Here is an 11,418-nt window from a genome sequence, read left to right on the forward strand (position 1 = left end):
AAGCCTCAAAATGGCTTAGACAAGAACATCCTTGCTTACCTGAGTGCCTTACTCTGCAAATACGCCGTCAGGCTCAAAGGGAGTACTCGCCAAAGAACATGCTATTCAGCAGAATCTGGGTTTTGTTCACCTTCCGTTCCTACCTGGCCTTTTAACCAGCTGAAAGCACCTGAAAAAGCCTGGTTCAACAGATAAAACACCAGAGCAGAAGTCTATGGGACTGTGTTCTTCTCTTGGCTTTGCTGTATGAGCTTAAAAAAGAAATACAACATACTTTGTGGTTTCGATGTCCTTCAGAACATTTCTTGAGGTGTTAAACCGTCTGGGGAGGAAATGCCTCTTACGGTACGTGCAAAACAACACTTTTCTTCTTCAAATGCAGACTCCTCACGAGGCAGTGAACTACCCCGAAGAAGCCAACCGCAGAACTTGGGATGGAAACGTGGCCCTGTACTACAGCAGAATGTGTCCCATGGAGAAACCTGGGCTAACAGCTCCGATGACCTTGCTGTGGTAACCTGGATAAATAACCCAAGTCTTCATTCATACCCCTTTGCCTTTCAGCTGGTACTATGTGTGACAAGCCAGGCTCTAACTTCTGGAAAGGGATACTGACCTCAGATCTAGCTCTTGCTTTTACTGTAGAGATCTCCAAATATTCACAGAGCAGCTGTTGCACCAACACAGTGTTCAGCTATGTCCAGATAAACTGGCACCGGTTGTGGATTACCCTAATACCTAAGATTAGACAGTTTGAAAAGGGAATTACCACTGCTATTTCAACTTAAAATCATCGGTCCCAATCCTTACTTTGCAAGAATGGAGTGGATTCCTGGCACTCTCATTTCCAGGTGATTGAAGTGTCCAGGAACATTTTCAGCTGGTAAATCAGCAAGGTTTTCACTGTTCCCCTAGAGCTCAGGTGTTCTGTTACCCTCAGTCTAAGCTGATACAGGAGTAGGAACCCAGCTGCACAGCATCTCGAGGGAATGGACCAGCGAAGTAAAATATCCTGAGGGAAATGTTTTTTGGTGACCCTAGCGAGTTCCTCGTTGATGATGCATTCGATATATGTACATACAGGGGTCAAACGCACAACTGGATCCATCAGCGTCAAACGAAATACCCCTCTCTAATCAGGTAGCTCCATTTACACCACGGCAGGATATAAACCTCAACCCTCTCACCCAGATTTTGAACACACCAACCAGCAGTCCAGCCACCAGTTGACTTCCCACGTGCTGGGAAGTACAAGAAATCTAATAAATAAACTACCGTGGCAAGATCTCCAATTCCATTTCTGCAGATGTCCTGATAAATATCCAAACATTTAGGCAGTTCTCCAAATTCACGCTGAATTACAAACCTTCTCAAGATCTGCTCCACTTTATTCTGCAGAATTCCATCAAATTTGGACGCTTAGGTATTTAAGACTTTTTTGAAAAGTGCAGAGTGAGTGAAAGGAAGGGAGAACAAAAAGTTAGCAACCCACCCTGCCATATTTATTCTGGTCTGCATCATTTAAAAAAATGAGCACTAAAAGACTGAGTGGAGCTCACCCGATGTTTTATAATGTACTGTAATTTCTCAGGAAAACGCTTTGTGAAAAGTAAGCAATATATCCTAGTGTATAAGTATGTAACCATAGTTTCCCCCACCATGCAAAACATCTGTGACCTTGCACAGAGGTCATCACTGCAGTAGTGTTTCTCTTTACTTTTAAAGAAATGTCAGGCCATTTTTTATACAAGACTTATGACAGGGTGCTGTTTATTGTATCACAAAGCCACTATAACTCCAGCACAAGGAAACTGCTATTATTTGGAGAGTATATATCTTCCTGACTAGCAGTAAAGATGAAAATAAGAAGGGTAGTTTTCAGAGAGTAAAAGTTAGAGTCTCCCTTAATGACACCAGCATCTTCTCCATGACTGAAAACTGAACCATTACTGGACTGCTCCATCTGATTAAGGCTCAGATTTTGTGCTGGGGTTTTCTATTAGGTCACACAGGGTTTATGCTCATCTTCCACTGAAAATGGTGCCAAATTCTTAAGGTTTTGAGGTCTCTCACATGAACATACAATCAGTTTAGCCACTGGACTTAAAAAATTTCAGCTCCCTTCAGCAGAGGCGTGCTTCCCTCCCCACACCACTTTACGCAGAACCAGATTTTTTGTTTCACATGGAAAGTGTTGGAGAAAATGTCAAGGACAATTTGGGGCCAAACAAAAAATCATTTCCAGTCACCTCTATTTCCTTTTTACCTTTATCATGGAAAATTGCTTGTGGCTTTTTCTGGTAGCTCTGTTCAGTCCTGAACGAGTACACTGTGGGGGCACCAGGCTGTGCAGGCTGCATCTTTTAAATCAGAAGTCTAACTGAGATACTAACTAGTTGTGTTCATTGAAGGTCCCTCGGTACTTTTCGCAAGACTAACCTCTGTATCCTGGCCAAATTCCAGCTCAAGTAATTACAATCTACTTTCCCAAACATCCCTCTTCTTTCCCTGCAGCACTTTCAATTGCATATGAAATTATTCTATTATCTAATTATAATAGTGCCCACAGACTGCTGTCGAGCTTGGGGATTCTGTGTGGTGCTAGGGAGAGCACAGATGCCCACAGAGCCCCCTGGCTTCCCAGCAGCATCCTGTGCCAGTGCTGAGACCCGCGACTTCCTCGCTGTGGCTCTGAAATGCTGGACCGAAGAACAGGGTTCAATTTGAAATTCAATACAGTAAATCAGGATTAGAAAGAGAAGCAAAAGAAAGAAATACGTAAGCTTGACAAAGAAAGCAAAAAAGGGACAGGTCCTGCTGGTGGTGTTTTAGGCTGACTGTGTGCTATTTCATCAGTAGCACCCCCCACAGTAGATGAAAACAAAGCTGCCCAGCGGACATCTATGCTGCTTAACAAAAAGCACCGTAGAGGAACGTCCCAGCAAGCAGCACGCCTGCTGGAAGAGCCACCCAAAGTGCCATCGTGTACCAGGTCTGAACTGTAAGTTGAGCGCCCACACTGGCTGTAACTCAACAGATACGTTGCTTCTGATTGAGCCGTGATTGCACGGTGTGATCGGCACCCCACACACTTCGGGCAGCTGGGGTTACCATGCCTTCCACAAGCAGACAGGGGCTCACTCTGCTTACGCTTCAAACAGACCATATGCCAAGCGCTGCTAATACAGGTCCAAGTTCAAGCTAAGAAGTGTTGCCAAGAGGCAGGATGTTATCAGATTGGTCTTAACACCATGTGAATGCAACTACATGCCTAGGTGCTTCACTGAATTATGAAGCCTTTGATTTCTGGAATGAAGGGGGAGGTGGATTGGAAGGAATCACCTTTCCTCGTTAAGTATTTGCACAAGCAAACAGTAGGGGAATGACTAGACTTTTTAGGAACTCCATTCCCATTTAAGCAGCCAGATTTTAAAAACCAAGCAAACACAAATGGAAAAATGCAGAAGAAGTCTGAAATACCTTTCTCAGCATATTCAATTAAGTCAACTGCTCACAAATATTACACAGCTTAAATTCAGAGAGATGACATTTAGAGGACAGCAAGTTTTTTTCCTGATCATTTTGGGAGATCATCTTTGAGATGTTTAACACAGAACTGACCACAGAACAGCCATTCACCACAAAGTGCATCCTAGCGTGCACCAATATGAACAGCAGAGTAGAAGAAAGTGATCAGAGAAATCCTGTCAGCTTTTTTGAAATGTTTGTTTGTGGTTCATTGTCATTAATTGGAAAAAAAATATTTGTAGTTCTTTGGGGAGAAGAATCATTTGTTCACATTTTTTCTCCTATACATCATAAGTCATATTTATGTAATAGCTATGAAGACATTTCAGTTTAGATTGTTGATGCCTTTGTACCTTTAAGCATAGGTTTTGAAGTGTGTTTCCTTATAATGCTATAATTTAACTTCAACATTTTTAAATGAAAATGGCAGCAGGATGCAGCCAGCATATGCTATGTAGTCCACAGAGGGCAATTATTAATTTCCCAGTGGATACCTTTTCTTATGGTGACTGGCAGTGGGGTTTTTTGTTTGCTTTTTTATATTATTATTATTATTACTCAGGCCTTTTAAATAAAACATTGCTAGATGTCTGTATCTCAATACACCTGCTGTGCCAGTGATTACACTGTGTTTAATGGCATGTCTATCTTGGGAGAGCATAGCCGAGTGTAAGAGGGGACTGGAAAGGACAATAAAACAGCTGTTGAATTTGTACATCCCTACATTCCAGTTGAGGAGCTGTCACCAACCTGCTAGGGCCTGGCACGGGCCTTGGTAGTATCTGAGCTCCAGCCCTGGTTCTGACACTAACTTAGCTGCAGTCTTGCTCAAACCTGTAATTATCAGGCAGGCTTGTAGCTGAACGCTGAAACGGTGCAGGAAAGAAACAAACACAAAGTTTTCCAGCAGTGGCTTGTACTGACCAAATTTTTCTTCTGCTGAAGATAATAACGGACATGAGAACGATGAAACTCCAGTAATAATAGCACCATCCGTACTACCAGGAATGTTTCAACAATGCGCTTACAAAATACACCTTGAAGATCATCCCTAAAAATGTGAATCATCAGTACAGACCAAACCCAATGTACAAATTTCACACCTGAGCAAAGACCCTGACAATTTGTCAACTTGGACTAGGGAAAGACATGCGCAATGGTAAAGCAAATACACAACTAACTGCAGGTCTACATGAATGGAACTAACTACACTTTAGCCCAAGCTTGACATTTCGATTTTGTTCCTTACCTCAAAAAGTGTGGAGATGAATTCCTTTGCTTTTCCCAAACGTAAACTGTCCAGTCCTCTGTAGCTAGATACTCAGCAGATAGCAGCGGGGTAAAAATATCACGCAGATAGTACCAAGATCCATGCTTTAATAAAAAACCAACCAAACAATCAATCAAAAACAAACAAACAAAAAAAACCAACCCACAAACAAACAACAAAAACACCCACTAAGCTGAATTTAAATGAAGAGCGAACAGGGCAATGACTCTACAAAACCAAACCACTATCACCCAAAGTGCTACCCCAGTCTGTGCATTTCTAATGGCTTCTCATCTGCAGGCAACAGAAAAATGCCACAATTCTGCTTTTTTTCTAGGACGAAGCCTCAACTCTGCAGCAAGATCCACACAGGTGGATTCTTGTATCTGTTTAGAGCCCCATTAATTTTGTGAGACAAAAGAAACCACTTTGGCAGATTCACCCAGAACTTTTTTCTTATAAAGATGCTCTTGAAAAAAGAGTAATTCCAAAAGCAGGTCCAAGTTCAAACCCAGCATGCCAATACAGTGATAAATAAAAAAAAACAGGGAAGTTTCACAGACTACTGAACATATGTCATCAGAGCTGAGAGATAAGTTACATGTTACAGATACCAGCCAAAGAATTGGCAGGAATAAAGACTTGATTCTTATAATACTTGGACAACTCTTTATTAAAAAAAAAAAAAAGTATTCCATTAACTGCATCACTTCTAAATGGCCTCGTATCGTACTTGAGGCTGAAGTAGTTACTGAAGAAAGATCAAGGGTTAAGCTGCACACCGCACAACAGCACAAGACTTTAAAAGAAATAATAAAAAAAAGCTTCATCCAATTTTTTTTCCAAATTAAATCAAGAACATTCATAATTAGTTTTTACACCGGAGACATCTAGTGGGAAATGAAAGAACTGAAAGAGCCATAAGCTGCCTTCGCCCTTTCATTAATATTTGCTCCCAAATGCAGGTCAAATAAATCTAACTCACAGTTTGAAATGAGTAGCTTTAAAACTGATGTATTACTTTCTGCTCGGATTTATGCCACCCATTTTGGATAATTACTCCCAATGCTTTTTCCCTATTGTATTCAAAGCTTCTTCATAAGAACGAAACGAAGTTGGGTTCCTTGAGATCTCTTCTGCTTTTAATAACTTTTCATTCCCCTCCACCCCTCCCCATCCTCAAAGATTACTTCCACCTTTGCAATTTAAGGCAACTGGATTTGTGCTGGCAGACACCTTGCACTCATTTATGTATGTGTTTTGTTCCCTGCTGTGATAAATTGCACTGTCCAGGCACACAGTAAAAGACCATCCTGCCCTGCATCCAAGGCCCTGATCCTGTGAAAATGTACCCATGTGCTTGAGTTTATACACTGAATAAATTTACCAAAGCACACGTGTAAGCCCTGTTCTCACAAGATTTATGCACATCAATAGGGTTACGCATAGTGCATAAAGTTAAGCACGTGTTTAAGTCATTACGAGACTAGGAACGAAACACACAAAGGGTGGGAGGGAAAATAGATGGACAGAAAGGTGACTTAATTTGCCCTACGTCATGGTAGTCACGTCCACATGGCACAATGCAACATGTGTCCAGAGATACCTAAACTAGTCCTACAAACCTTGCTGTTACAGGAAGAAGCTCAGTCCCACCAGCAAGCCACCCTGGCTCAGGCCAGCAGACCTACTAGGCAGAAGGGCTAATTAGCCTGAGCAAAGCATCACGCCAACACAGCTCTACAGCTTTTAGAAGCTGAGCTAAAAGCTAAAACACGTACCAGTGCACAGCATCGCATTGTACTTTTTTAAAGAGTTTCCAGACAAAGCCAGTAGGGACAGAACTATGTCTTCAGCACTGCTTCTTAGCATTTTCTTTTTTGGCTGTTTTGCTACCTCAATGCAGTCGGGGGGAAGAAGCCGTTTTGCTGAAACCCACAGCAGAAGCGTGTCATGCCTCAGTGCAATGCCAGAAAATGAACCAAAGGGAACTACCTTCCATCTCCATGCAAAACATTTTGACATGAGAGAGAAACAAAGGGAAGAAGGGGACAACTGTAAGGAAACACAACACAACATTGCACCTTACTCAGGGTGTGGTGCTGCAAACGAGACAAGAAAATGTGACCTCGTGAGCTCTCTAGGCCCATGTAGAAGAGCCAGGATACCCACAGAAGTCCTCCCCTACAGATCTGGGAGCACCACTGAGGCCTTCGAAGCTGATCCATTAGAGACATCCAAGTTTCCACTTCATTACAAATCCACATGGGAAATCAAACCTTCTCTGCTGTCTCTCCTTTGGTATCTGTAGGCTTTTAGAGATTTCATCTATATCGTTACAGCAACGTAGTTAAATCACCTTCTTGTTGTCTGTAAAAGAGCAAAAGGAGAAGCCTGGGTTTGGTAGCATAAGACCTGGGAAAATTGGGTAACGTTATTTTCGCTGTGTGCTGCTGGGTTTGGAGAAAGCTGAATTCAGGCAACCGTTTTGCCTTTCCATCCCCTCCTCCACCTTTTGTGCTGCACATCACCAGCTGCAAGAGGGGTCTATCCCTTCAGATTTAAGACACCTGGCTTCTGCATTTGCAGAGAAGTAAGAACAGGTACATGCTACCTGCTCTATACGGGCTGTATTTGGGGTTAACAATTGTGTGACATCGGATCAGCTTAGTGCTTAACCTTCTGTGTCATTATTTTCACTTCATAGATACACATAATTGCTCAGTTACGACAATTCTTTTGCAAAAAGTGGTTCTCCATAAGATGTCTATCTGTTTGCCTCCCTCCCCCTCAAAATACCAGGTACCCAGGTGTCTTAAATCTGAAGGGATAGACCCCTCTTGCAGCTGGTGATGTGCAGCACAAAAGGTGGAGGAGGGGATGGAAAGGCAAAACGGTTGCCTGAATTCAGCTTTCTCCAAACCCAGCAGCACACAGCGAAAATAACGTTACCCGATTTTCCCAGGTCTTATGCTACCAAACCCAGGCTTCTCCTTTTGCTCTTTTACAGACAACATGCACCACAGATGCAAAAATATACTCTCTAAGGCCTGCAAACCTCAAATTCATGTTTGAAATTCATTCAAAGCCCCATGTCACGATCGGCTTACATCTTTGCTGACCAAACACCCCGATACCCTGCTGTCCTAACAGCACACAGACTGAAACGAGACCTCAGATTGGAATTTAGGGAGAATCTGGAAGCAGACTTGGTGGCTTGCTCTGGAAGGAGACAGTTTCTAGCAGAGGAGCCTGTGAACCCAAGGGGAGTTAAACCAGGACCGCGACTGGAGGAAGCCCAGGTATACCCCCATGGCTTATAATGGCTGGGGACAGTGTTTAAGAGCATTTTGCACAGGAGTTTTTTCACTGCACGACCAGCAAAACTTCATAGCTCCCCTAGAACCTTCCAAGAAGGAAATAAGCTCAGGCAGCCTGGTGAAACCAAACGAAAGGGTAACCCTACTATCAGTGCTGGGGTCCATTTTTTAGTCTCCAGGAGAGTTACCTCAAGAAAAAGATTTGACAAAGAGACCAAGAGTTCAGACAGCTCCTAGCCCCCACTGAGCAGAACGGTTCTGGGGAAGAAGACAAGCATTACCACTGTGATCGAAACCCACGGCTTTCTTCACACACAAAGCAACGCCGCATCCCATTCTCCAAGCACCAAGCAGGATCTGCTCCGAGCCAGCTCCGGGGTGACACTTTGTCCCCCATACAGCCCCCCCACCCCGCCCCCAACAGCAAGCTCACAGCTCCTCCCCTGCTTTCAGGTATCAAAACTATATTCATTAGGTCACAAAGTGGGGGAAAAGGTAAATATAAAAAGTAATTTGAGGGGAAAATCCTCTCAGAGAACTTACCCTCTGCAAAACGCAGCGTCACCAGAGCCAGCGCCGAGGAGGAGACTGCAATTAGGGGTGATGGAAGGCACCTGAGCCCAGGCTGCTCCACAGGTGACTCATCAGTCCCCCCGCACCTGCCCCGTCTGGAATGCCCCTCCTTGGGGAAAGGGAGGGTGGCTGTGAAAAGCACTCCCAAGGCCACAAAATTTAAGCAGAAAAAAGGAGAAAATGAAAACATAGTACTTTGCTTTCTGAATTTTAGCGTATCTGGACTTATAGCCACCTCTGTTGTGAGAAGGGAAGGTAAAAACTTACGAATTTTTTCGATCTGCTTTGCATTCATCACAGACATTTAATCATTAGTTTATTGATTTCTATGCATGTTTATACATTTCTCTGCGCACATGGCTCTTTGACTTTGCTAAATCTATCTGGAAGGGACAGGCCAGCAGGTCCCAACATTCTTTTTCTCTATGCAAATAACTGCTAAATCTTTTAAGAAGCTTTTGTCTACAGAGATGCAGTGTTTTGAGGTGTGGCTTTCATGCAGCACATCACAGAGGAAGTGCACACCCCTGGCAATCATGAAAGTTTGATTTCCAGACTTGTTTATTTCTTTGCTTCCCTTCAGCACATTCAGTAACTAATTGTGAAGGGAAAACTTGTCCTCTCCCAGAATTAGAGGCTCCAGGTTATTTGAAACACTAATAAGGACGAGACCAAAAAAAAAAAAAAAAAAAATCAAAATCACATTTGCTTACTTCTCTGGAGTGATTAACTGAAGTCTTGCCAGCTAAAAGAAAAAAAACCACCTAAAAAGTAAGAAGAGGCTACACGGAGGGGAGGATAAGAGCATACACTTTATTCAGGCAGGCAGACTTGTTCCACCTGCTGAAGAGAGGAAATGAAATTAATTCCTCTGTTTTGTTTCTTCCCCCTTTATAACAGAGCTAATGTCTTGTATTCCCTGTCCCCACCTGCTGGTAGCAAAGAATTACCCATTTTCTAGGCTGGATCGTAGAAGAAAATTGATATGTAGAACATCGAAGAAATGTTTGAAATGGAAAACCAAGTGGTATGGTGATGGGATGAAGGGGGAAATCCGAGAAAGACAGAGAGATATTAAGCACTTTGCTGAAGTGCAGCTTTGGCTGGAGCAGGTAAGATGCATGTGGCACTTGGGCTTAATCGTGACTCAAACTGGCCATTTTCCACAGGCCAGTGTGACTTGCAGCTGCCCTGAATGAAAGCAGGAAATTGCATTTTTGCTATTTATAAACTGTGAGAGTGAAGAAATAACATGAATACTGTATGCCTCTCCCGATCCCCATCTGTGGGGTTTTAAGTATCTTATAAGCCCCAATAGATTGTGCTTCTCAGATCTTATAAGGGCATTCTCATCATACCGACCCATAACCCGGTTCAGCGTAACTGCACCATTGTCTTCCCTAATATTAATTTGGATAAATTACCTTTTGGGTTATAGCTCCTGTACAGCTCAAGCTAAAGCAGGGTTGTTTTTTTTTATTTCAAGGAGTAGGAGCCAGTGCTTTTGGAACAAGATGGCTCTTCTATTTGCACTGACTTTGTCACCACATGGCTTCTTGAATGACAGTCACAACACCCTAACAGGGCTACAAGCTTGTTTACAGGACTTATTTTCTCCTGGACTTGTTCACGCTTTGTACCTTCAGGTATATCAAAACCACAACGTAAGAACAAAGTCTACAGTCTCAGGCGAAGTCAGCCTAACGCAGCAAGGATTATCTCTAAATCAACCCAGTTTGTATGTAGTCTAATGCAAAAACGTATTGGGGGAAAAAAAAAAAAAAATATCTACCTGCCACTGCAACATAAATGTTGCAGCAACAGAAAGGAATGGGTCTGCCTCCACTGTAAACGTGGGGTTACTCCACCAGCTAAAGATTACCAACAAAAATCACTTCATGCTGCAAACAAACATTAAACTCGGGCTGGCTTTACAGTAACATGTATACTAACAGATCCTACGCCTTGCAAAGAGGTAGCTCAAGTTGCAAGCAAGACCCTTTATTCTGTAGCATTTTTCATTGCAATTTCTCAGATGAGTCACCTATGAGAGTTTACAACGAAGTACTAACTTACCCAAGTGAGTTGTTCAAACAGATTACGGCTTGTAAAATTTCCCCAAGTAGAGCACTGTTAACTAGAGACTCTGGTGCTGCGCTACTTACCAGATGGGAAAAAAAAATTTAGTTTCTACTAGATATTGTGAAGTTCAGCTTTGCAGGGCAGGGAAATTCCCACAGGGACAGGAAAAGCTACAGCTGATGAGCACATCCATAAAAATAATAAAAAAGGCACTGATGATTGTACCAAGATAACGACAGGAAATAAAAAGATTTCAAGCACTGAACACTCCAGTATATTTAATCAAAATGCTTCTCCAAAGAGGCCTCCTGACTGAAAACTTGCGTTCTGGAGCTTCTGAGCTGGGATCCCTCCCGTCACTGTCATAGTGGGTAATCAGCTCTATAACCTATGTAAGTCTCAAGTCCTTCCACATCAGATACTTCTTCCTTGTCTACAGGAGGCTTATTAAGACTCTCATCTACAAAGCAATTGGAAAAGGGACAAAGCAGTTTCAGAGAACTGCCAAGTAGCACTGTGTTTCACAACACTTTACGGTGAGATCCCACAAACCATGCAAATGTACTTTGCAAAGCAAGTGAGGAGACTGCTATCGCTTAAAGAGGTTGCAAACTAAACTGAAACTTTTCATAAATGGAGCGAAAC

At 42.7% G+C, this 11,418-nt stretch overlaps 1 protein-coding gene across 4 annotated transcripts in view; it reads right to left on the bottom strand.

Annotated features, from left to right (window-relative positions):
- Positions 1–11,418, bottom strand: part of CDCA2 (cell division cycle associated 2) — a 110,923-nt gene that overhangs the window by 74,880 nt on the left and 24,625 nt on the right. For all 4 annotated transcript variants that reach the window (XM_056362873.1, XM_056362867.1, XM_056362866.1 and 1 more), the window contains exon 19: positions 4,778–4,902. The gene's annotated coding sequence lies outside the window, so the exon portion shown is untranslated. The remainder of the gene's footprint in view (positions 1–4,777; positions 4,903–11,418) is intronic.

Source organism: Falco biarmicus, chromosome 18 (genome assembly GCF_023638135.1).
Source record: "Falco biarmicus isolate bFalBia1 chromosome 18, bFalBia1.pri, whole genome shotgun sequence".
In the NCBI taxonomy this organism is placed as follows: domain Eukaryota; kingdom Metazoa; phylum Chordata; class Aves; order Falconiformes; family Falconidae; genus Falco; species Falco biarmicus.